General features: G+C 44.2%; 1 protein-coding gene across 2 annotated transcripts in view; it reads right to left on the reverse strand.

The window, feature by feature from the left end:
• ADAMTS2 (ADAM metallopeptidase with thrombospondin type 1 motif 2) overlaps nt 1-21,579 on the reverse strand; it is a 261,540-nt gene that overhangs the window by 62,841 nt on the left and 177,120 nt on the right. The gene's annotated exons all lie outside the window — the stretch shown is intronic.

A 21,579-nucleotide genomic window follows, 5' to 3' on the forward strand; every position in this document is an offset into this window, starting at 1 on the left:
AAGAACGTCAGAAGACTTGCTCAGAGAAGCAAAGAAAGGCAGCGAGAGTGCTGTGGATTGATTAAAGGCTCCCCATGCTTAGTTCCCAGAAACATAATAGGAAGCAAAGGGAGGAAGCTAAAGCCATCACCTTCAAAGCAGAAATAAGAAACAAGTCCTGGAAATGTTATGAAAGTGGATTCTCCATCTTCATTTATTGAAGTTTTCACATGAAAACTGGCTGCTTGGGAAGGGATGAATGAGTCACCAGATCACCAGGCTCATTACAAGAACATCTGTGCTCTTGCCTTAAGACCACTGCCTCAGGCTGCCGTTTCAGCAGGTGCTGGGCAATGCACAGCCTGAGCAGAGCCCCCCACAGCTCCCCGCTGTGGACCTGTACAGCCTCCAGCTGCCAGGAGGGATGCACGCCCGGCTCCCCCAGCCCCCACTGCAGCGATCCTTACTGCCCCGTGCTTCAGGCTGCGCCTTGCACGGTGAGATGCTTGCCTCTGTGCCTCCTAGAAGAGACCTCCAGGCAAAGGACAGTCCCTGAAAGACGTGTTTGCCTGGGCAGCTTCTTACCATTTCTCCACCAGGATTCAAGAACATGCTTGTCGTGAGCCCCACAGCCGCTGGTCACCGCATTGCGCTGGCAGAGCTCCCCTCGCTCACCAGAAGGACAGAAGGCCCCACGTGGTGGTCCTACCTCCCCGTGGAGCCACAATGCCCTTCTCCTGAGAGGGCGGCATTTAATGCAGCTGATAAGCACAGCCACTCATTGCCAGCCTCAAGGCTCCCTGCAGCTTCTGCTCCTGGGTCCACAAGTTTTTAAAATTAGTCTGGTCAGAATCCATGATTCAGCAGGAAAATTTACTCTTCACGCAGAGCCCAGCTGTCACTCCCAGGTTTACTGTGGCGGGGGGGAACGGGTCTGGCCTTGTGGCAATGGAGACAGCTCTCTATCAGGGCTCAAAACCTGCCAAGCAGCCACTCCAGCCCTACCTTGCACTTTACTCCAGCAGGAAAACTTCAGCGTTAATCCTTGCTACTGCCCAGAAGTAATTACCTAGCTATCAACAGCAGTCTCAGGGATTTGCTATGGGATCACAGGATAATCGTATGTTCGTGATCTATAAGGCAAGTCACAGTTACTGTAAAATTTGACCATAAATCCCAAAAGCTCTCTAGAAGAGTAAGACTGGGCTGGCAGAGGCTGCAGGTCATGTCCTCTCCCTGCTGCTCACAAAAAACTACAGTAATCAGCAGCAAGGCCAAGGCAATCAGACCTGCTACTGCAGAACAGCAGTGCTGGGCAGGCGAGGAGAGCCTGAGCCCTGCGCTGCGGCTGCGGACGGGCAGCTCTGCTGGCTGGGGGTGCTGATATTTTGGTGCATGGTCGGTTGTCAAGGTATCTAGAGCTTTTGTGCTTTCATTTCTTTCCCTTATGTGTCAAAGCCAAACCAGCTCCTAGTGCGGTATCTTTATTTCTGCTGCGAGTAAATCAGCCGGAGGCAAAAAGCGATCCTACCGTCCTGTGTTTACCATTCTTCAGTGAAAACTGCCTGTCCTCCCTCTTTGCTCCTCACTTCATCACTGTCACACTATAGCACTTACAGACCTGCCGAGTCCCGAGAAAAGTTATCAGGAGGTTCCCTGGGAATCATCTTGCTGCCAGTGGGTGCCAACCAACTACTTTAAATTTTCTTTGGAGCATAAAAACTTCCCACACCCAGACTTACCTTCACCCCTCCAGCATTACCCGCTCAAGACAACATGCCCAGTGGGCACTGGTACCTCTAGGCACAAACCTGATGTGCTTCCCAGCAGTGAGCAAGCTGCACTGGCTCCAACTGGTGCTAGAATCGGCCCAAGACCAGCAGTGCTACTCAAAACATTCACAACAGTAGCTGCAAGATTTTTGATTCATATCCCAACATCCCACCAAGTGTCCTTTCCTGGGAGGCTCTCCTGGGACCAGCAGGGATGCCTCCACACATGGCCTGACCACAGACTCCTGCTCTGGTGCTGATCTGCCCACCAGTCTCTTGGATGATGAACCGCCAGATTTACCGGCCCAGGCTGCGTTATTCTCATGTTGGATTTGCTCCTAAATAACAGTTACATCCAAATCAAGTTAATACCTATATCTTACCACAGAGGCATCTCAACTTCCCTTAGTCAAGGTCAGTAACTTTGTTGTACCATTGTACTGCTAACACTGCGCTGAAAAGTCTCAAGAAAACTCAAAGAACTAAGACACCAAACAACTCCTTCACATTTTCCACGTTACCTTCCTTCTGATCACCCCTGCACTTTGCACAATAACACCCCAAAAGTCATCTCAAACTGCACTGTGTTTTACTAAATCATCCCAAGACCTCTCCATCAGATGTTCGTTTTCAGCAACTTTTGCCAAATCACTGCATCAGACACTAATTATTGGTGCCAACTTTGTTCTCCATCTCCCAAGAGCAGACACTTGGCATTTGCAGGGGCTAACAATAGCCTGTGTTGAAACCTCCTCCTTGCTCCTGCTAAGAAAAATTCGTATTTGTGAAAATTAACCACTGAGAGACAAGGTTGTATTTTGCTCTTGTGTTGCTCACCCAGAATAAATAAAAAGGACAGCAGCACTGTAACACTTCACAGAAAAATCCCTCAAAATACCTCCTTTTTCTAAAGCCAGCTAAAAACTCATTGGTATTTCAGTGATTTTCTCCTAACACTGCAGACTGTCTTCCACTGAAGGAATAAAAAGTGCCCAAGTTGTCAACAGAAGGGAAACCTGTGCTTCTGGTTTAAGCATAACATTAGGAGCCAGGCAGCCTGGCTTTTGCTCCTGCCTCTGACACTGATTTTCCCCGTGGTGCCGGGAGATGCAGAAGGCAGCCAAGAGCTGGGCAGCAAAACTGCCGAGGGAAAAGCATGTGCACAATCCCATTCGATGCTGCAGTCTGGGGCTTTTTTGGGTGCCCTTCATGTTTGCTTGCAGTTAATGCAGGCAAGTGATGCTAACTGCTTCTAGGCAGCAAAGTCCTAGTTGTTTGCTGACTAAAGAACCAATGTCCCCAGCTGTGACAGCCCCAGTGACGCATTAATATATATAAAGTACATCAAAACCTAAAGAGGACAGGTCTTTATATTGTGCAGGTGCAAACTGCTTACAGCATTACATGTCACGCTAGATCCCTCTCCTCTGCTCCCTTCCCCTAAGCAATGTCCAATACCCTAATCTTTTACCTAAACTGTTCCACTTTTCAGTCTGGTATTTTATTTTCTGTATTGGCTCTATCTGAGCTTCCACATTTGCTGGGACAAGAGGTCTGAACACCCAGTACCATGGCAGCATCCTCCAGCCTGGCTCCGATCCCCAACTCTAGGACAGGGAAATTTCACACGGACACAAACATCAGGTCTGCCTTTGCAGGCCTTCAGAAGAATTCTCCATCTGTGACAGTTTGGGATGCCTGACAACACCCTGTTCTCTGAGAGTTCTTGCCTTGCTCATTAATCTTTGATATCATGTGCTTTACAGAAACCTAATTACATGACATCTCCTGATTCTGCCTTACCCATCGTGGCAGACAAAGCTCTAAGTGATGCTGTGAGTTACTGAAGCATGAACATGCTGCCTGCCACAAAAAACGCCTCTCCCTGTGTTTTCTGTCACTCCCTTTAGGACATCCACCAGAAGCATAGTTGCTGACTTGTGATCTTGTTTTGTTTTTTTATGATCCCTTTCAAAAAAGTTCAGGGAAATACAGCTGCACCTACAGTTCTTAGAGTCCCTTAAGAAGCTACTGCGATTTAATCGCACCAGCTTTAGGATTCCCCAGTCTCACAGCAGCAATATTGTCCTAATAAAGCAGTTTCTAATTGCTTGCCTCCTCTTTGTGGTAGGGGGAAGAGGACTTTCTGGCAAGCCCAGAGCAGAGACCAGGACAGGCAGCTGGGAAACTGAACTGCGTGTCATGTTCACAGCCATCATCTGTGGCTTGTCAACACAGCAACTCACTGGAATTTCGTTTCAAATATGACTGTGCAGCATTCAGGCCAGCCAGCCACCATTTCAAATGCAGCTTGTTTGCTTTTGCAGACACTTCATCTGTCACGGCAGGAACAGACAAACACCTGAGCCGACTGCTGAGCACCTTCTCTGCAGCCTCACAAGGATCAGCACTTCTGACGCACTGTTTTGCTGCCCATCTCCGTTCCTGGGACACGCTCCTGAAGGGACTCCTGGCCTCCCACTCCTTTGTGTGGCTTGCTGCAAACCACCAAGTTTTTTGTTGGGTTTTTTCTTTTCTTTTTAACCCCAGTGACTCAGACTGAATCCCAGTGAAGCACAGCTGGAGCCCATTCTATTGCGGTAGCAAGCGTATCTGCGTGCGCAGCACTGCGGCAATGCAGAAGCAGGGGCACCCACCCCTGCCCGGCTGCACCGCAACTGGTGGCAATGCCACTCTGAGCCTGGGACTTGCGATTGCGGCGTCGGCGTGAGGCCATCCATCAATTGGTGCGGCGAACGCAGGAGGAACAGGCTGTGTGGTAGGGGAGCAGGAGGAGGCAGGGTGGACTGGCTTTAGCTCTCAGCTTCCCACTGCTCAAGTACATCTGCACCTCTGGAAAAGTACCAAACGCCCTCAACAGCTCGACAAAGAACTGCTCTTTGGGGAATTGCACTTTAAATCACAAGTCATCTTTCTGTAATGCTCCCTGCCACTTATATGCCGTAGGCTTCTGTCGTGTCTGTCCTCTGTGATCAACTGACACCCCAATTAGCCCCCAATTAGCCTGTTCGTGTATTGTACCAAAATCCTCATTTGTCTTCATGGTAAATTGAAGCCCAACCCATGGAGGTTGGAGGCAACAATGAACAGTCAACAAATCTTGCTTTTTATCCCTTGGCAATTTTTTCTCCCATTTTTAAGTTCCTAAGTTTGTGGTTTTGTTTCTCATTCCAGATGCGCACAATTGTGATGTGTTTTGTTCATTTGCATTTTGTTTCATTTGTTTGTTTCTCTGATTTTTAAATATTTTTTACAGTTATTTCTGCTGGGCTTACAGTCCTGCTCACCTTCCTCTCTGCTTTCTATTTTGTTTTCCAAATGTCCTCTATTTGTCTTTCTTCACCCCCTTAACCATCCTGCTCAGCTACATTCGTCTTTCATAATTTATAAATCCCGTTCCCATACCACAGTCTGCATTTGGACCCTTCTGCTATAGATCATTCACAAGAAAACTGGGTAAATCCAGCGAGGTGAATTAAGATGGAAGAGAGCTCCTGTGAGGTGAAAGCAAATTGAAAATGGTCTAAATAAGAGAAGCAAATCACACAGTGCACTAGATACACGATAGAAAGTTAGCCCTGTTTAAAAGGCATCCCTGGGAGGACACTGCCGCAACACAGTTTTAACTTGGAGCTCAGTTTTCACAGGATTCTTGTGATTTCTTGAATCACAGGTTAACACAGTGGCTGTTACTTGGTAAATCCTTAACCAAGAGCAATTATCGTAGCAGAACTCTCTTTGGGTGTGTGTTCAAATTCCTCCTCTTCCACTTTTTTATATAAACCAAAAGCAAGACCACACTAGTAGTCTAAAGACCAGGCATGCATCAGGCATCCTACCGAGGCTATGAATCCTCATCCTGCCCTTATCTGCAAAGAAGCAGTACTGTAAAAGGAAACTTTTGGGCTGCGTGCCTTGCTAACCACATGATCTCATTATGAGTTCCCTGCCTCTTAATTTACGGTAATGCTCTTTCTGGTCAAATCACATTTTAACACACAGCCTGCTCCACCTTTCATCTGTCCAGGGGAAGTTTGCCATGGGTGTCAGGGTAAGCTGGGCTGGGCTCTCAAAAATAGGTCTCAGACGTGAGCTGTGAGAAGGCCAGCAGATACAGCAGCTGAACTCCCGCTAGAATGAGCTGGTCATGGAGTATGAAGTCAGGAGGAGTTCGAAGTATTTAACAGTATTTCAAATACTGTATATTTGGGCCTTTATAGAGCAATACTCCTGTAAATTTCTTGGGGCAGAACGATTGCCCCATATTCGCAGACCAAATGCACGTTCTTGCACTAATAGGCACAATCACTGTTCCCTTTCTTTCTTGTCACCCATGCGACAGCGCAGCACCTTTAAACCTCAGGGCACGCTCAAGTGCCTGCCTAAAGCAGAGTTATAAAGAATAACGAAGCTGAAACCTACCAAAGTGGCAAAATAGAGGGGGGACTTTCAAAAACTTCCAAAACCGGGGGGGGGGGGGGGGGGGGCAGAAATTGTCTTTTCCAAAGGATAAACCAATTAGCACAGTGACAATGGCCAGGTGGACAGTGTGGCAAATAGCCAGGCGAGAGGCACTAAGAATAACCACAGCTAGATGTTGCCAAGGAGATCTTTTCTGGCATGTCACAACAAAGAGAAAAGGTATTACAATACTAAAAAGAAAAGTTGAAAACTAAATTGATCTCATCAGGGCCACAGTCACACAATGAATAACATGAAGATGAGAGATAATTGCACTGTTAAAAGATTAAGTGAGAGCGAGGTAATAGAAAAGCCTGAGCTAAAACTTCCCCCCCCCCCCCAATGGTGAAACATATTGTGTTACAATTTTAACTTTCATATTACAACAAAATAGTCAAAAAGGGGAGATGAAAGGAATGGCAAACCAGCCAGGCAAACCAGTCTGTGCGACATGGTTGAAATGGAACTCTCTGAGAACTGAATATAAGTTTTTTCTAACAGCAAAATTTACCCTTTAGAAAATTTTCAGCTATCAACCTTAATAATGCAAACAGAGGTTTTACAATTTAGCACCAAATAATGAATGAGCAGGAGGTTTCTAACTCAGTGCTTAAAAGTAAGCTCACAAAGGGGCAAAAAGAGCTACTCTGAAGAAAATTAATTTATGGGCCAACTTCTAAGTTGCACTGACTTAATTGGCTGCATCTGGGAAATGCTTACCTTGCAAATATTTTGGCAAGTCATTGTAAACTGGCCTGTATTCCAGAGCCAGTGACTTGCAAATTGTTGCCTGATTTACCACATCCCACACGTATAGAGAGCCCAAAGCTGCCCCAGGAAGAGGGCTCTGTCCCTTGCAAACCCTCGAGTGCATGGGTGCACCCATGCCAAGTGGGCTTTGTTTAACATGACTCATGTAGAGCTAGGAAGGGGGCTCAACACTCTCAATCTCATTTGCAGCTAATGCATAATTAATTAAACTGCAGAGTTCAGCCATGTCTCCACACAGGCACTCGGAGCCCCAGAGATCCCACCCGAAGTCCCAAACGCAAAGCCTTCTTGCTTCCCCTTGAGCAAAGGATCAGGATCTGACCCACAATTTACTTTCCCCAGCCAGGCTCTAAGGAAGTGTTGATGGGCTATTTGAGTCCTCGTTTGCCACCAAGATACTTGAACATCCAATCCTGATTCCAAGCATGATTAAATTACAGCAAATTAGCACATTAAGTAAGCTGCCTAGCTGACCTCCTGGCTTTGTAGGTGACATGTCTAACAATCCTGCTTGCATTTTTATCAGAATGAAATGCCAAAGCATGGTACAGGACCTGAATAACAACAGGTTACAAGGGATGGCAGTTGTCTTTCTGTAAGACAACTATTCTGCAAGAGGGGGATATTAAGTTTAATTACAGTATAACAAAAAACATTAACAATCACACAGGGTAAAAAAAAAAAAAAAAAAGTCACATTCCTAGCCAGGGCAGAGGGGGTGAGAAGAGGGAGAAAAGCCCAAGAAATACATAAATTACCTACACATCACTGGAAATACTACTGAAAAATAATGGCTAAAGCAAATACGTATCTTTCCAATGTTTTTTAGTCATAACCACATAACAACAAATCTTGCCTTTTGGTAAGGTTTCAAAGTGGAATTATTCCATCCTTTTAAAAGGGGAGCTCTCTTGCTGGGTAGAAAGTCTAAGTTGTAAATTATACAATTAAATGTTTTCAATGTCAAGTATAACAAACTTAGTATAAATCTCATCAGTGTAAATAATGTGTCACACAAATGACAATGCAAACACTCCTGTTTTCTATATAATCATAATGATCTTTTAATTAGACAAAGTAAACAGATTGCTTGTTTCACCTTGTGAAGAAAAGCATAGGAAGAAAGTTTTCAAAATTCTAGGGTGAAAAATGTGTGCAATTCAAACTACTTATAAGTTCAACCAACTTCTTGTACATCTCAGAATATTATGTCAGAAATCGGCAGTCAGGAAAAAAAGGTTAATTTGAGTTTCACAAGAAGAAAACATCATGTGGCCAGTCTGAGCAAAGGCAGCGCAATGTACGATGCCTTGGCTGCTTCCTCTGGCAGGATTTGAATCAGAGCAAGAAGGAGTTATAATTTTACCTATGTTTTGAAAATATCCTTGTTGCTAAATCTGCTTGGACCTTCTGCAATAACAAAACCAGCTGCAATTGATTAGAGACTGTAAGAAAGACAAAGCTAACTTGGAGGACGCAGAAATTTCTTAAACTTCAAAATGACAGCAAAAAGCCCTGAAAAAGAGAATGAGTCTCTGCTCTAGTGAAAGCACATGAGGTTTATTCCCAAGGAGTTTCAAAATCAAGGGCAAAGGCTTCTTTTCTTATTTTTACAAGAGCTCTGATTCTGTCAGGCGCTACAAAAGGCAAACTGCTAAACACTGCCCTTCCTATTGTGGTGCGTGCGTGGGAGACGGGGTCCTGATGATGATGGCTGAGAAGGGATGCTTCCAAAATGCAGCACACTTCATGAACATGTACCAGGGATGGAGAGAGGGGGGAGGAAAGGAAAAAAGAAAGAAAGAAGCTGGATGGATGAAAGGATACCAAAACCCTCTGGGGAGAAGGCGAATCGAGAGGTCAAAGTTGGAACACAAATGCAAAACAGGAAAGTAAAAAGAAATCATGGTTGGTCTCCATGCTGCAGTTCCCCACTGCCCCTAGGATGGCGAGGGCAGAGCTTGCTCCCACCTCCCGCTCCCCAGCCCTGAGAGCCGCAGCCTGGGAACAGCCTCGGAGTTCTGGGGGCACTGGGATGAGGGCCTAGGTCTGCAAGGCAACCCATCTCCCCCGCGCACGCGAACAGGGCTTTAATGTTTCTTTTCCAAGATAAATTTAGCATTAATATCTGTGGGCTTTAGAGGGATTAGAGGAAGGTCAACATGCAGTTGTTTAGTTTTCTGGCAGGTCTAAGATATTTTTAATTCCTTTTGGGTCAAATGGACTTGAATACCGATTTTTTTAAAAACTGAAGAAACAAACTAATCATTTCAGTTCATCTGAAATCATGTTTTACTTATTTGACATGAAATCAAGCACTTCAATTCAGGGACTTGTTTAAAAATACAAGATATTTCAAGGGAAAGAAGGGAAATGGTTTGTTTCAAACCTACTGCCATGAAATTCTTCAACATTTTCAGGGTTTTTCTTTATCTGTGTGAAGCTCAGTGAAAATTCAGTATCTTCTATTGACAATAAAAAATTCCACCCAACTCAATTGCGAGTGCCAGGACTAAAGAGAGTTTCCATTTGCCTCTTTCCACCACCTATCCCCCTTCCTCCAAAGGAGCGATCACCACTGCAGGACCTTTGTATTTTCGTGGGTTATTCACGTACTATTGACAAGCAAGCTGTACTCAGCGCTGCCTGAGTTGTCCTTCAGATTGGCTTGCAGCCTAATCAAACTGAGGTCGTTTGTCTACTAAATGAGATGTAGCTGGTAGGATGTAATACTCCTTGGCAGGTGATAGAGAACTCTCCTATAGGGACAAATCAGACCCACCACACCTCAAAATAAAAGCCTTTCAAGAATTATGTAGCAAGGTATTTATCTCCTGAATTAAAGACAGCATCATCTTTGCCTGTGTAAATACGGCTTAAAGTGGTCAGAAACTGCATTTGTATTCACTTTGCAGAGTGTTATGAAATTGCTTTAGTATTAATGACTACTCTGCTCTTACTACAGGCAATGAAATCAGACTTTGGAAAGCACAATGTCCAGTAAGAAGGGATGGGAAGCCTTTTACACATATTTATGTCCATACATATATAGGTACACTTATATACAGGTGCACACACACATAATCATTGCTAAAGTGAAAGAACTCTGTATTTTAACGTGGTATAATGGTGGTTGGAGAGTTGGTGGATAAATCACTTCTGAGCTAACATTTCTATTAGAAATGTTTTTAAAAGGAGTCAAACGTGTTGGAAAAGTATCAGATGGAACGGCAAATTGAGATATTACATTTTTAAAGATTCAGTTAAATTCTCTTCAAATGGCGTTAACTCAAACTGATGCTAAAAAGCCTAGACAAGTCAATGGCTCTTAGAGAAACAGGAGAAGCTGTTAAGGGTAAAACCAGACAGCCGCTCCAAAGCTTCAAGTAGTTTCTGCCTCCTGAACTGTAGCAGTGTATAAAGACAATTTAGCCTCTAACCTGTTACTTTTGCAGAGTAAATGGGAGATGTCAAAGCCAACACCAAAAAAACCTTTCAAATTGCCTGACCAAGCAGTTACTAGAGCAATTAACAAGTTAACCAAGAGCTCTGCTGACATACATAGTAAACGCTACTATTAATTAACACTGTCTACAACTGATTAAAATGGAGTCACTCAAGGTCTGGGTTTCTGCAATGAGTTACAGGTTTTATCCGAATACTGGAGATGGATTAGTTGGATTCTATTACTTGTTTCTACCTAGTTAAGAACTGGCTAACCAAGCCAATCCTAGTGTCCCTGATTCTAAAAATGCCTGTGATTGGTTAAACAATGACCATAGGAAGAAATGGAACAAACACAAAAAACTTCCACAAATCATTGGCTGTAACACCATAGTTTATGCTTCATTTTAGGAACCAAAAAGCTGTCCATGAATATATCCATCTTCTTTATTCTTCCAAAAAATTAAATGTTTATCTAAAAGTACTGATCATACAAACACTAAAAATATTAACACATACTGTGCTAACAGAAGTAATAACATGGTCCTCTCATCTGGTCGGAACAGACTCTATCCTCTTTCAGTTCTTTGCTAAGCAAGAGAATATTACTCCTTCAGTAGTTCAACAGAGAAATTCTTCGTATTTTCCCATTACCCCAGTAAGAAGTTACAAAGCTAGACACTAACTGAACTGACTCAAGTCTTACAGCATGGGGGAAACAAGGCTGGAGGGAAAAGTAATATCTTTTGGTAGCTAAAGAAGGCACACTTTGGGTGCCAGGGTCTCCTCAACAGGTTATTGCACCCTACAAGCATAGCTTCCTACCTGGCTCCTCAGCACCACCAGTACCACAACCCCTGGTCCCTTCAGTCCGCCTACAGCATCTGTTCATGCAGATCTGAGACCACAGATCGGTGGTGAAAAGTCATGTTTTCTAAAGTCACACAAAACAGCGTTTACTTGTCTGATGACAGTGCTATTCAATTATGCAATAAGAAAAAGATTTGAAAATACCACAGTCAATAAAGACTCTACTTGGCTTTGCTGCCCTGGAAGCCCCCACGAGTCCTCAACAATTACTTTGGACTTGCAGGACTCTGAATGATCCTCTGCAGTGCGGGAGCCGGACATGTATTTATTGAAGCTGACACTAATCAATACCCATGACTTTCTCACTGGTTTCAACTTTATTAAAAAAATCATATCAACAGCTGCTACTGTCCCACTGAGCTCCAAAAGAAAGCAGAGGGTTGATGGTATCTAGGTGCTCTCACTGGCTGGTTCTCCAGCTTATCTTCATCTGAGCTCCAGGCTGCCTTCAGTGCAAAGTTTTCCATTTGACCTTTGCTATACTTCTCTTAGGATCAAAGAATTTTTATTTATTACTTTTTCACTCTTTCCAATCTATTTCTGGCTAATCTTCTCAAAAATTTCTAAAGCATTCAGAAAGGTTTCTTACATTCTGGTTTTAGTCCAAGGTGTCTTACTCTGAAATACTGCAGTGCAGCTGGGCAACTGTCACATTTTGCTGAATAACTGGTTCACCAAAACCAAGTTTTGATTGTTTTGAAATGATTTTCAAATTGAACTACAGGCTTTTTGAGGGGTAAAAAAACCCCAACAAATAATGGAACAAGGACTCTTGTTTCATTTCAGTGAACATATATACCACAATATCAAAGTGCCTGACCAGCTCAGGCTACAGCAGAGGCAGGGAGAGGAGAACATGCCCCTGGGGTGTTCATCTTCCAACGACAGAAGCCAGCTCTAGCTTGTGAAGTTGCAAATGCTGCAAAGTTAGTCCATGCCTTAGTTCTCTGAATTACAACGTGCATTAAAGGGATTAGTCCACAGAAAAGAGCTGAAGGGCTGCACCTTGCCGAAGGACTGGAATCTGTGGGAGTTTGATGTGACCGGGCAATATGAGGGAGATCCTCAACCCTCCAGCCTGAGAGCTTGTTTTTTGCAGAGACTGTCTAGCTCTAGGCTATTACCTACTCCTTGACTCAAAAGGCCATTTGAATGGGAGACCGTTATCCAAGTCTTTATCAACCTTTCTCAGCCTTGCTAAAAAGCAGGCAATACTGATTCTGAGCTGTCAGCTGGGGGGCGGCGGGGAACCCACACCAAAAAAAAAGCCCCACCACAATGAAAAAGTATCAGTATGAAAAGAAGGGAAGCAAAGCAGCTAGCAAACGGAAAAACCTTTTAAAGGTGAACCCACAAAGTAGGGGTGTCAAACTGCGGTATGAAATGAGTGCAGCAACCATTACACGTGGCACGTGTCAGCTACCTCTCCTGACCGAGCCTTAGCGGTCAGCTCTGCACTGGGGTTTTTATGTTTGGGGGGGTTAAATATTTCCAGACAATTCCACTAATATTATGTTTTAAAAAGTCATCTGGAAAGCCAAGTAATGCTCTGGGAGACAAAACAGAACATCAGTATTTGGATCACCTGAAGTATGAGGAAATTCAGCAAAGAACAAAATGTCTGAAGCATTAACCTGCCAGGATTATTTCTTAATGTCAAAAATTTCAGGTCCATTTGAAGTCTCACAACAGAGAAACTAAGGCAACCGATTGAACTTCCTTGTGAAAAGATTAAAAAAACCATCCTATAGAGTACAGCATGTGGTCTTGCAGATACGTCCTGAATTCACCCAGGGAGACTGATGCCTATTGCAGAAACCCTGTTACCATTAGTCAAGGCAAAGACAGGGTAAAAAAAGTACTTTCCTGTCCAGCTGCAAATGCAGCTCCTCTTTGTTTCCCAGCCTTCCAGCCCTGGACTTAGTTCAATCCAGACATTACCTGCAGCTATCGATCTCATCAAGGCCAAAAACATGCCCAGTGGTCCATGAGCAATATCCTGCCACGCTGGTATCAGCAGCTTAACTTGAACAGAGCCGCGTTTCCACCTTCTCCTTGCAACTCAGAATAACCTCCGGAAAATCACCACCCTTCACCAAAGACAAGTCATGACAAAACCCCAACAGGTAAACATCTGGAAATGGTTATCTACCACCTGTAGATAACCCAAGGAAAAGGTTCACGCCAAAACGCGTGTGTGAGGGGGAAGAAGGGTTGTTTGGGTTTGGGGAGAAGAGTTGCTCTGCTTGGCAAGCACATTGGAAGACGACAATGGAGCCAGAGGGCTTTGGGGAGAGACATTCCAATGTGCTTTCAAGTGCTGACCATTGATGGAAACGCCAGCGCAGAACTGCAAGAAGAGATGCAAAAAAGAAGCGTTGATGGCACAGAAGCATACAGGTCTCAAAACATGTGTTTGGGAGGAACAGGGGACTGAATAGAGAGGAAGAGCCAAGTGACAGACACAATGCACAGCTGCCAGCACGGGGGCTGCTGACCGCTGGTGGTTTCATGCTCTCCCGCACCAGCAGCTCGTCTTTCACGGGCTCTGGGTAATGCTGGGTAGAGCCGACTGACCATCTGCTAGGGATGAAAATTTCCAGGTAATTGTGAAGGAAGGAGCTGCATTAAACCTCTGCCTCGAAGCAGGTGCCCAGGGCTGCAGGCTCTGGCACCGGCTGAAGCCTCACTGCTGCTCCCGACAGGGGTGAGCACAGCAGGAGCACCTCTGCACTGGGGCGGGATCGCAGGCAGTGACACAAACATCTTGGAAGGCTGATGAAAAATGCTGAGGAGAGAGACTGCCACAACAGACAAGCACAGTGGAAAGGATCAGGCTGGCAGGGCCAAACAGAACCATTTTGTGTGTGCGGGATTATCACTGCTCGGCCGGCACCCTCTGCCTTCTCTCTACCCCTGCCTTCCTGACACGTTATCTCAGAATAATGTGCGTGCAAGTAACACCAGCTCCTAGTTTATGGAGTTTACCCAGATTTACTGCTCTCTGGGGAAGCAGGGGGCTGATATAAAAGTACAAGATCCTAGCTAACTTTCTCCACTTCCCAGCTCTTCCACTTGGCACCTTGGGAAGGTAGGGAAAGAGGCCAGGAGGAGCCAGGCAGGGGCTGAGCTTGTACCAGAGCAGCCAACACAGGGCTGCAGCCAGCACCCACACCGGGCTCTGCACCGCTGCTTCTCTGCACCATGACGTGTGGCTGCTGCTAATGCTCCTGCCAGATCTACTTAGCCTGCAAATTCTGCAGGGCAGGGCATGACCCCCAACAGTGCTGGCACCATGTTATCACAAGGCATTTGCAGTCCAGGCTGGGTTTTAGGCACAACCATCATGTAAGCAGCTGATAACAACAAGCCGCCTTCTTCTGGAGCCAACTGCTTCCTCAAACTTCTGTACATCTCTGGCTCCTAACGTCAAGCTAGCACAGCTCCATAATTATGGATGTAGCATAAGGAGCAGACAAGCTGAATTAGGCTTCCGATTGCATGTCTAATTTATGTACAACTGCAGCAATTACAGATGCAAATTAAATAACTGTGCAGAAAATGGGTTTTATTAGCCATAACTAAAACCCAATAAAACTCAGTAGCTCATGCACATCTCTGCACTAAATGTGCCTCTTTAGAATGTCAATTAGAAATGTGAGAAACAACCGGGATTTTCTGTTTCCTAATCTGAAAATAAAAAAAATAACAATAAAGAAGGATAAGCTGTCACAGCACATGTCTTTTTTCCACAACAAAATGAACAGGAGCTCTAATTGGCAATTTCAGAGCAACACATTATTTTACAGACAGCAGTTCTATGCAGCTTTTAAACACATTATTTATACTCAGTCTTTCATGCCTGACATGGCTGAGAAAAAGTCTCATATAATAAACCCATATGCTAAATGTAATTCAGCTTCAGAGGAAGCACACTCTGACTGGCAGGTTGGGATTTAAAAGTTCAAACATAAAGCTGAAGAACACTGTGCTTAACTTCACAGCCTTTCTGAGATTTTGGAAGTTGGGCACTTCTTAGCATCATGTCAACTGGGTCCAGGGCTGTGAAAAGCCTCTCTGGATATTTTACCTCTTGGATGAAACCATTCAAATCTTCTGTCATTCAGACTTAGCATGAGTGCTGCCGTGTCTAGGGACCCAGCACTAACCTGTCAATTTGTTTAAAAGCAATAAAAAAAATTGTACCCATTAAATCAAGGTTAATCCTCCAGCATAGTTCTTATACAATTCCCTGCTATGTGTGATTAAACCTACTCCATATATATGTAGCACAAACACCTGGATAAAAAGTTTATATATACCACGGTGTGTCTATGCTGTCCATTTGCCTCATTCCCTGTTTTGCAAGGGAGAGGGGATTTTTCTGGCTGGCAGCACTACACACATGTGAGTTAATCACTCTGGCTCTGACCAGGAGTGACTGCTGGCTCTCAGCATGGGAACCCTGGCGTGTTCCTGTACAGCCACCTACACACAGCAGGTCAGAGCATATCACCAACACACAACAGAGATACAACCCAAGATTTCCAGCTGCAGTACAGATAATTCCCACTATACATCACGTATCCTTCCTTCCCCACCCAGCTGCAGGCAGAGGCTTAGGAAGGGCTCCGTTCCTCCCCAGGCACCTGTGTACATCCCAGGCAGGGTGGGATTGCACCAGCCCCTTCCCCAGGGTGCTCTGGCCAAGCAGGGCCAGCCCCTGGACTCCAGGATGAGGCAGGAACACCCAGCTTCTCACATGGGGCTGGCAGCAGACACCAGAAGGGGAGCAGGCAGCATGCCATGGTTAGCGGGTCCCCTTGTCTCCAGGATCTTTCAAACGTGGCTTACACTGGTACACTCTTCTCCCGTTGGCATCCATGGATGCTCTCCACTTCCTCAGCTCTCCCACTTCATGCTGCGTTACTTCCAGTACAGCATCTTCCTCAGCACACATGGTAATACAGGTAGGACTTGGCACATAAGATTAGCAACACCTATTCCTAAGCCACTTCCCAACAGACACGGACATGGTCCTGCATTCAGTGCCCTCCCTGCCACTGCCCTGAGCTTCTTCCAGGCCACAGGATGGACACCCATTCAGGATGCAGAAACCTCCTTCAAAATTTAAATATACCACATCCACTGACTTCCCCTTATCTCTTGTGGCAGTTATATTCTCAAACAACTCCAGCAAATTACTTAAGCATGACCTCCCTTGCCTGAATGTCTGCCAGGTAGTCTTAATTAAACTGTGCATTCCCATATATGCTCTCCACAACACCCTGAGGAGAGGTTCCCAAGATTTCCTCATTTTGTGTATTCCCTTGGATCATCTATCATTAAACAGCAATAACGACGAGCAAAATGAAAAAGACAGGAATAGTTTTGTATCTGCAGAAATATAGCACACAGAAAACAAAGAACTAGAAATCAGTTATTAGGCCGGACCTCGCTCCAAACAGGGATCCTGAGATGCTGAGCACTTCACTACAGCTACTGAAGTAAAAGATTTTCAAACATTGTGGTGATGAACATGGAGTAAAATCCAAAGACGTGTTCAGAATGGATCTTATCCTAAGAAGGATAATCTAAACTGCTGAAAGAGAAGGACGAGAAATATTGATTCTGCTTCTTATTTAAATAATAGGACCATTTACATGGAATCATTTCCAGCTTTCCTAACTGACTCATATCAAAGGCATTATCATCTGACAACTAATTTTTTATGTTGCAGTTCTAGATTCAGACTTTCCAGATTCCATAAAAAGCTTTAAAAAAAACAACCCTCAATGAGCCCACTCCCCTTCCCAAACTGGTCCCCTCCTCTTACAATGTTAGATCTACTGCCAGCCTGAGCAGGTGCAGGAGCATCCTGCAGCCACCAACCCCCCCAGGCTCTGCCAAAGCAGAGGGGCAGGCAGAGCTCAGCACTCGAAGGGAACACCTTCTCTTAGAGGTGAACTGCTCTGGAAATGGTGATTTTGTAACACCGGGAACAGCCAAAGGACAGAGACTGCACCACGCTCTCCAAACCTCCAACTGACAGTCACATCAGTGGGGCTGTAACAAAACTGCAGCGGCAGCCTTGGCCTCAGGAGCCTGCCACAGAGAACAGCCAAAGAAGGTGAGCAAGGTAATGTAAGGCACAGGTTTATTAATCCTGCCAAAAAACAATTTAAGGAGATTTAGGATTTACACTTATCCTATGCCTGATTTAAAAAGATATTTTAAGTCATGTCTTTGTTTCTAGCTGTGTTTTGTAGCTGACCTATTTTGGATTTTCTTTTACTCCAGGATCAAGATACGTACAGAAAAATGATCTGGGCTGTATTTGGACTGACGCAACAAGATTGTTACCTAAATTCTGAGCACAAGGCTCTGTTGTGGTTGATGAGTGAGCCAGAGAGAAGTCAACTTGATTTTGTGATCCAAGCTCAACTTTACATAGCTCAGCAATCAAAGAAATGCTCTGCTACTAACAGCGTAATGAAATCTGGCAGCATTTCCACAGCAATGCATACAATGTCCTCTCTGCAAAGTCATTTTTCAGAAGAGAAGTATACCCACAAATGAACCATGCCGCCAAAAAATTCCTCCACTGCAACCTATCCCAGGGAATGTCAGGCAAATAAAACCCCAGCCGGTCACACCACAACTATCCCATTCATATAACACAGGAGTAGCTGAAGAGAAAAAAAATGCTTTTAATTAATATCTTAATAATTCAAGAAACTACCTGTTCTTATGCCTGCTTCTGGTGGTCGGTTGGCTGAGGTCACCAGTGTGGGGCAGAGGGTTAGGATGCTGGGGAAGGAGACAAGAGGCAAATGATGGAAAAATGGGAGGAGGAGAGTTATACGCATGGCCAAACTTTGACTCCTTAAAATAGATGAAAAAATCAGGGGATATACTATTTTATGGAGCAATGGATTTAATAAGAGGATAGTTACAGTGATTCATGGTGGTCTAAAGAACAGAAAACTATGTGAGATAAATGAATTACATCACAGTAAATGCATGGGTACATCCATTTTGGATTTGGACCTTGTATGTGCAACTGGTGTGAAACCACAGACAAGACTTGGTATTGACATCCGTGGTTTGTGGGCAGCACTTCCATTACCCAGGCAGGAGGCAGACTCACTGCAGCCAGCACACCTATTGAGATTGTCTAGCTAGGAGACATAACTTTCTTACAATGCATACAGTGCATGTGTGTTACAAATTAATAAAGGCTCGGGTACAACTATCAATAAAGATGGACAAAAGTTAAACTATGTGCAAAAGGTTTCTGTGCACCTGAGGAAAAGAGTCACTTTCAGTCTTCCAAGCAGAATGCCACACACCCTGACTTTGCTAGTGCAGCACCCCCAAGAGTCAATACAGCACCAGATGCCACTGATCCGTGCCAGGTTATGCGAGGTCCAGAGCACACTGCCTACAGAAACTTGCCAGAACAGAAATCCTTTTAGTACTTGAGATTTTCTTAAGATTCACTTAATCTGCCTTTTTAAAGTACATTTACAAAAGCAGAAATGATCAATAACTCCACCATTAAATTGCATTACTTTGCATAACTAATTTGGGACAATACATTAAGTAAATGAATTAATAATCCTTGAAATCTACATACAGGACAACAGCTTTAATAGCAAATCCCTGCTGGAAGGAAAACCAGCAATTCAAACAACTCATTCAATCTATGAGGCAACTTAAGAAAACCAGAAAACAATCAGTTTCATATTGGAAGCAAGTGGATTAACTTTAAAAGACACCAGCATAGCAATTTATAGCTATTAAAATTTTTTTGACAACATAAATTTCCAATTTCAGCAGCCAGAGTAGGTGAAGCTTTAAGCACAAAGAGCTCATTGATTCAATATGTCTGTACAGTTTAATTCTGAAAAATCAATCATTGTGCATTTCCTCCAACACTTTTTTTTTTGTAGCGTCCTCCTAAACAATTTATTATTATTGCTTATTGCTAAAATAGAAATGGTGATTCCACGACTCTTAGCCCTACTAAATCGTTATTTAATGCTGCATGGCTGCCCTTATATAAAGGGATAGCTTGGTTTATTATGAAGAATATTATTATTAAACTTTTCTTGGTTGTGTTTATAGCTTGTGGCTATTATTTTAAGAATTCTCTGTTTTCTTTGAATAGGTTTCCCTTGCCCCACCTACATCATGTCGAGCTCTTGGAATCACCTCTAAAGGAAAGGGTCACTTTTGGCTTATGAAGTATCCCCAGGCAAAAGCCAGAAGCTATAAACATGAATTTTTCATTATATTAATTGTGCTAGTTTAACTATGCAACATGACTCCTCAAGATAACCAATACGGAATTTTAATTGTGTGTGAAATATTCAGTCTCGGTAAGCCCCCTTCCTAACCTTTTTTATACTGGAGGGAGCTTCTGCCAACAAATACTGCATCTTAGCTAATGCACAACTTTCTTTGTAATTCACTTTCCTGACCTTTTATTTTGACATTTTCACCTCGTATATTAATTTCTGCCTGCACTGAATACTGCAGCATTATAATCACTTACATATAAACCTTTCACCACATCTTTCTTTGGACTTTGTTAGAAGATGCTGTATATCAAATAACAGCAAATTTCACATTAATCAGCTGGCCTTTCAGAAGAACAGGCTGCCAGCAGCCGGGAGGTGATCACACCTAGAGCCTCTGTGCCACCAAGCATGGGTCAGAGGAGTTTCTACTTTGAAAGAGCAAGACGGGGCACCCAAAAGGGAGAACCCAGCCTTCCCAGACCTCCCACGGTGTCTGTGGATGTTTCCCCTGCCTTGCCCTTGCACAGCTTTTGGGCAGCAATAAATTAAGCAGGACACCGAGCACCCTGCCTGCGCCTCCCAGGAGCCCCACTGCCCCAACAAGCCTTCAGACAGGCTTGGCAGTTACCTTTCTCATCCTGCTCTCCGCATTAATGGATATTACAGGTAATTGAAACCACATTTTCCAGTGAGTTTATTACCCACATCAAGAAAAAACTCATATAAACCATGCAGGTTTTACTGTATATTTTTACCTACAGCATATTCACACACACTCTGTTACAAATGGGGAAGATGCAGTGACACACTGAAGCAGTCACATTCAATAAATGTTTTTTTCTCACCTGGTTTCCACGCTAGAAGCAAGGAACAGAAACTGCACAAGGCATAATTCAGGTGATCAGCTCTAGTGAGGTGGTGTCCATTGGACCTGACACCTTCTCAAACCCGTCCGGTGATCCCCCCAAGGGTCTCCCACAGTAAAGCGGTGTACAGCAGCCAGCGCTTTGTGCATCCCCGTAGGCACCAAACTGCCACGCGAGTCTGACCTGCCTCACCGGGTGAGAGGAGACCTGTTTGGTTGGTAACAAGCACCCAGTTCAGCAGCTGTTCTCCACGGTATTTCTTATTTTTCAGGACAGAGATGAAAGCCTCCAAACTGCCCAGGTGATCGCGATATCCTGCAGTGACTTCCATACACCAGCATGCATTTCAGCCCTCCTCTATCTTGCTGGCTCCTCTTCCCACAGCACAGCAGTGTTTAAAGTAGCATCTTTCCAGGGACAGGCAGGTGATGGCGTGACAACCCACGGCAAGCAAGAGAGGGATTTAATTTCTCAAAGACCCAGTCTAACTTCTTTCTAGTCCTGTTCCTTAATATGCCATAAAAAGCATTTACATTTTTTCCACAGCAGCTGCCTTCAGAAAGCCTCTTGGATGTGATTGTGCTAAATACAATTCCAGCCTTTTTGGGTTTTTAATCTTGTAGTTACAGTAAAGGAATTGCAAGACCTTCACAGCTGTCACAAATTTTTGATACCTAGACAGAAGAGATTTTCAAATAATGTGTGCAAGCAGCACAGATGTTCCTGCATTGTTCTTCCAGTTTCCATTCTGCCAAGGCCCTTAGTTCTGTTATTTACCATGGAGACCAGTGAAAAACTAATCCAAATATGTGGGTGAATTCAAGTAACCTTGTCAATAGTTCTGAGAAGTGGGTATGTGCTCAGCAGAGCAAGAGAGACAGAAAAAAACCAGCAAAGCCATTTCAAACATCATACAGCGTGAGCCGCAGTCACACTGAAACTATGCATCAGTGGAAAATATCCGCAATTCCGTTATACATCCTTTTATTTCACTAGCTAATAAAGATGTAACTCAATTGTTTGCAGACAGACACAGTAGAGTATTCTTCATGTAGAGATCTAAGTCATCACCTAGTATCCTGAACATTA

Source organism: Falco naumanni, chromosome 8 (assembly GCF_017639655.2).
Source record: "Falco naumanni isolate bFalNau1 chromosome 8, bFalNau1.pat, whole genome shotgun sequence".
Taxonomy (NCBI): Eukaryota; Metazoa; Chordata; class Aves; order Falconiformes; family Falconidae; genus Falco; species Falco naumanni.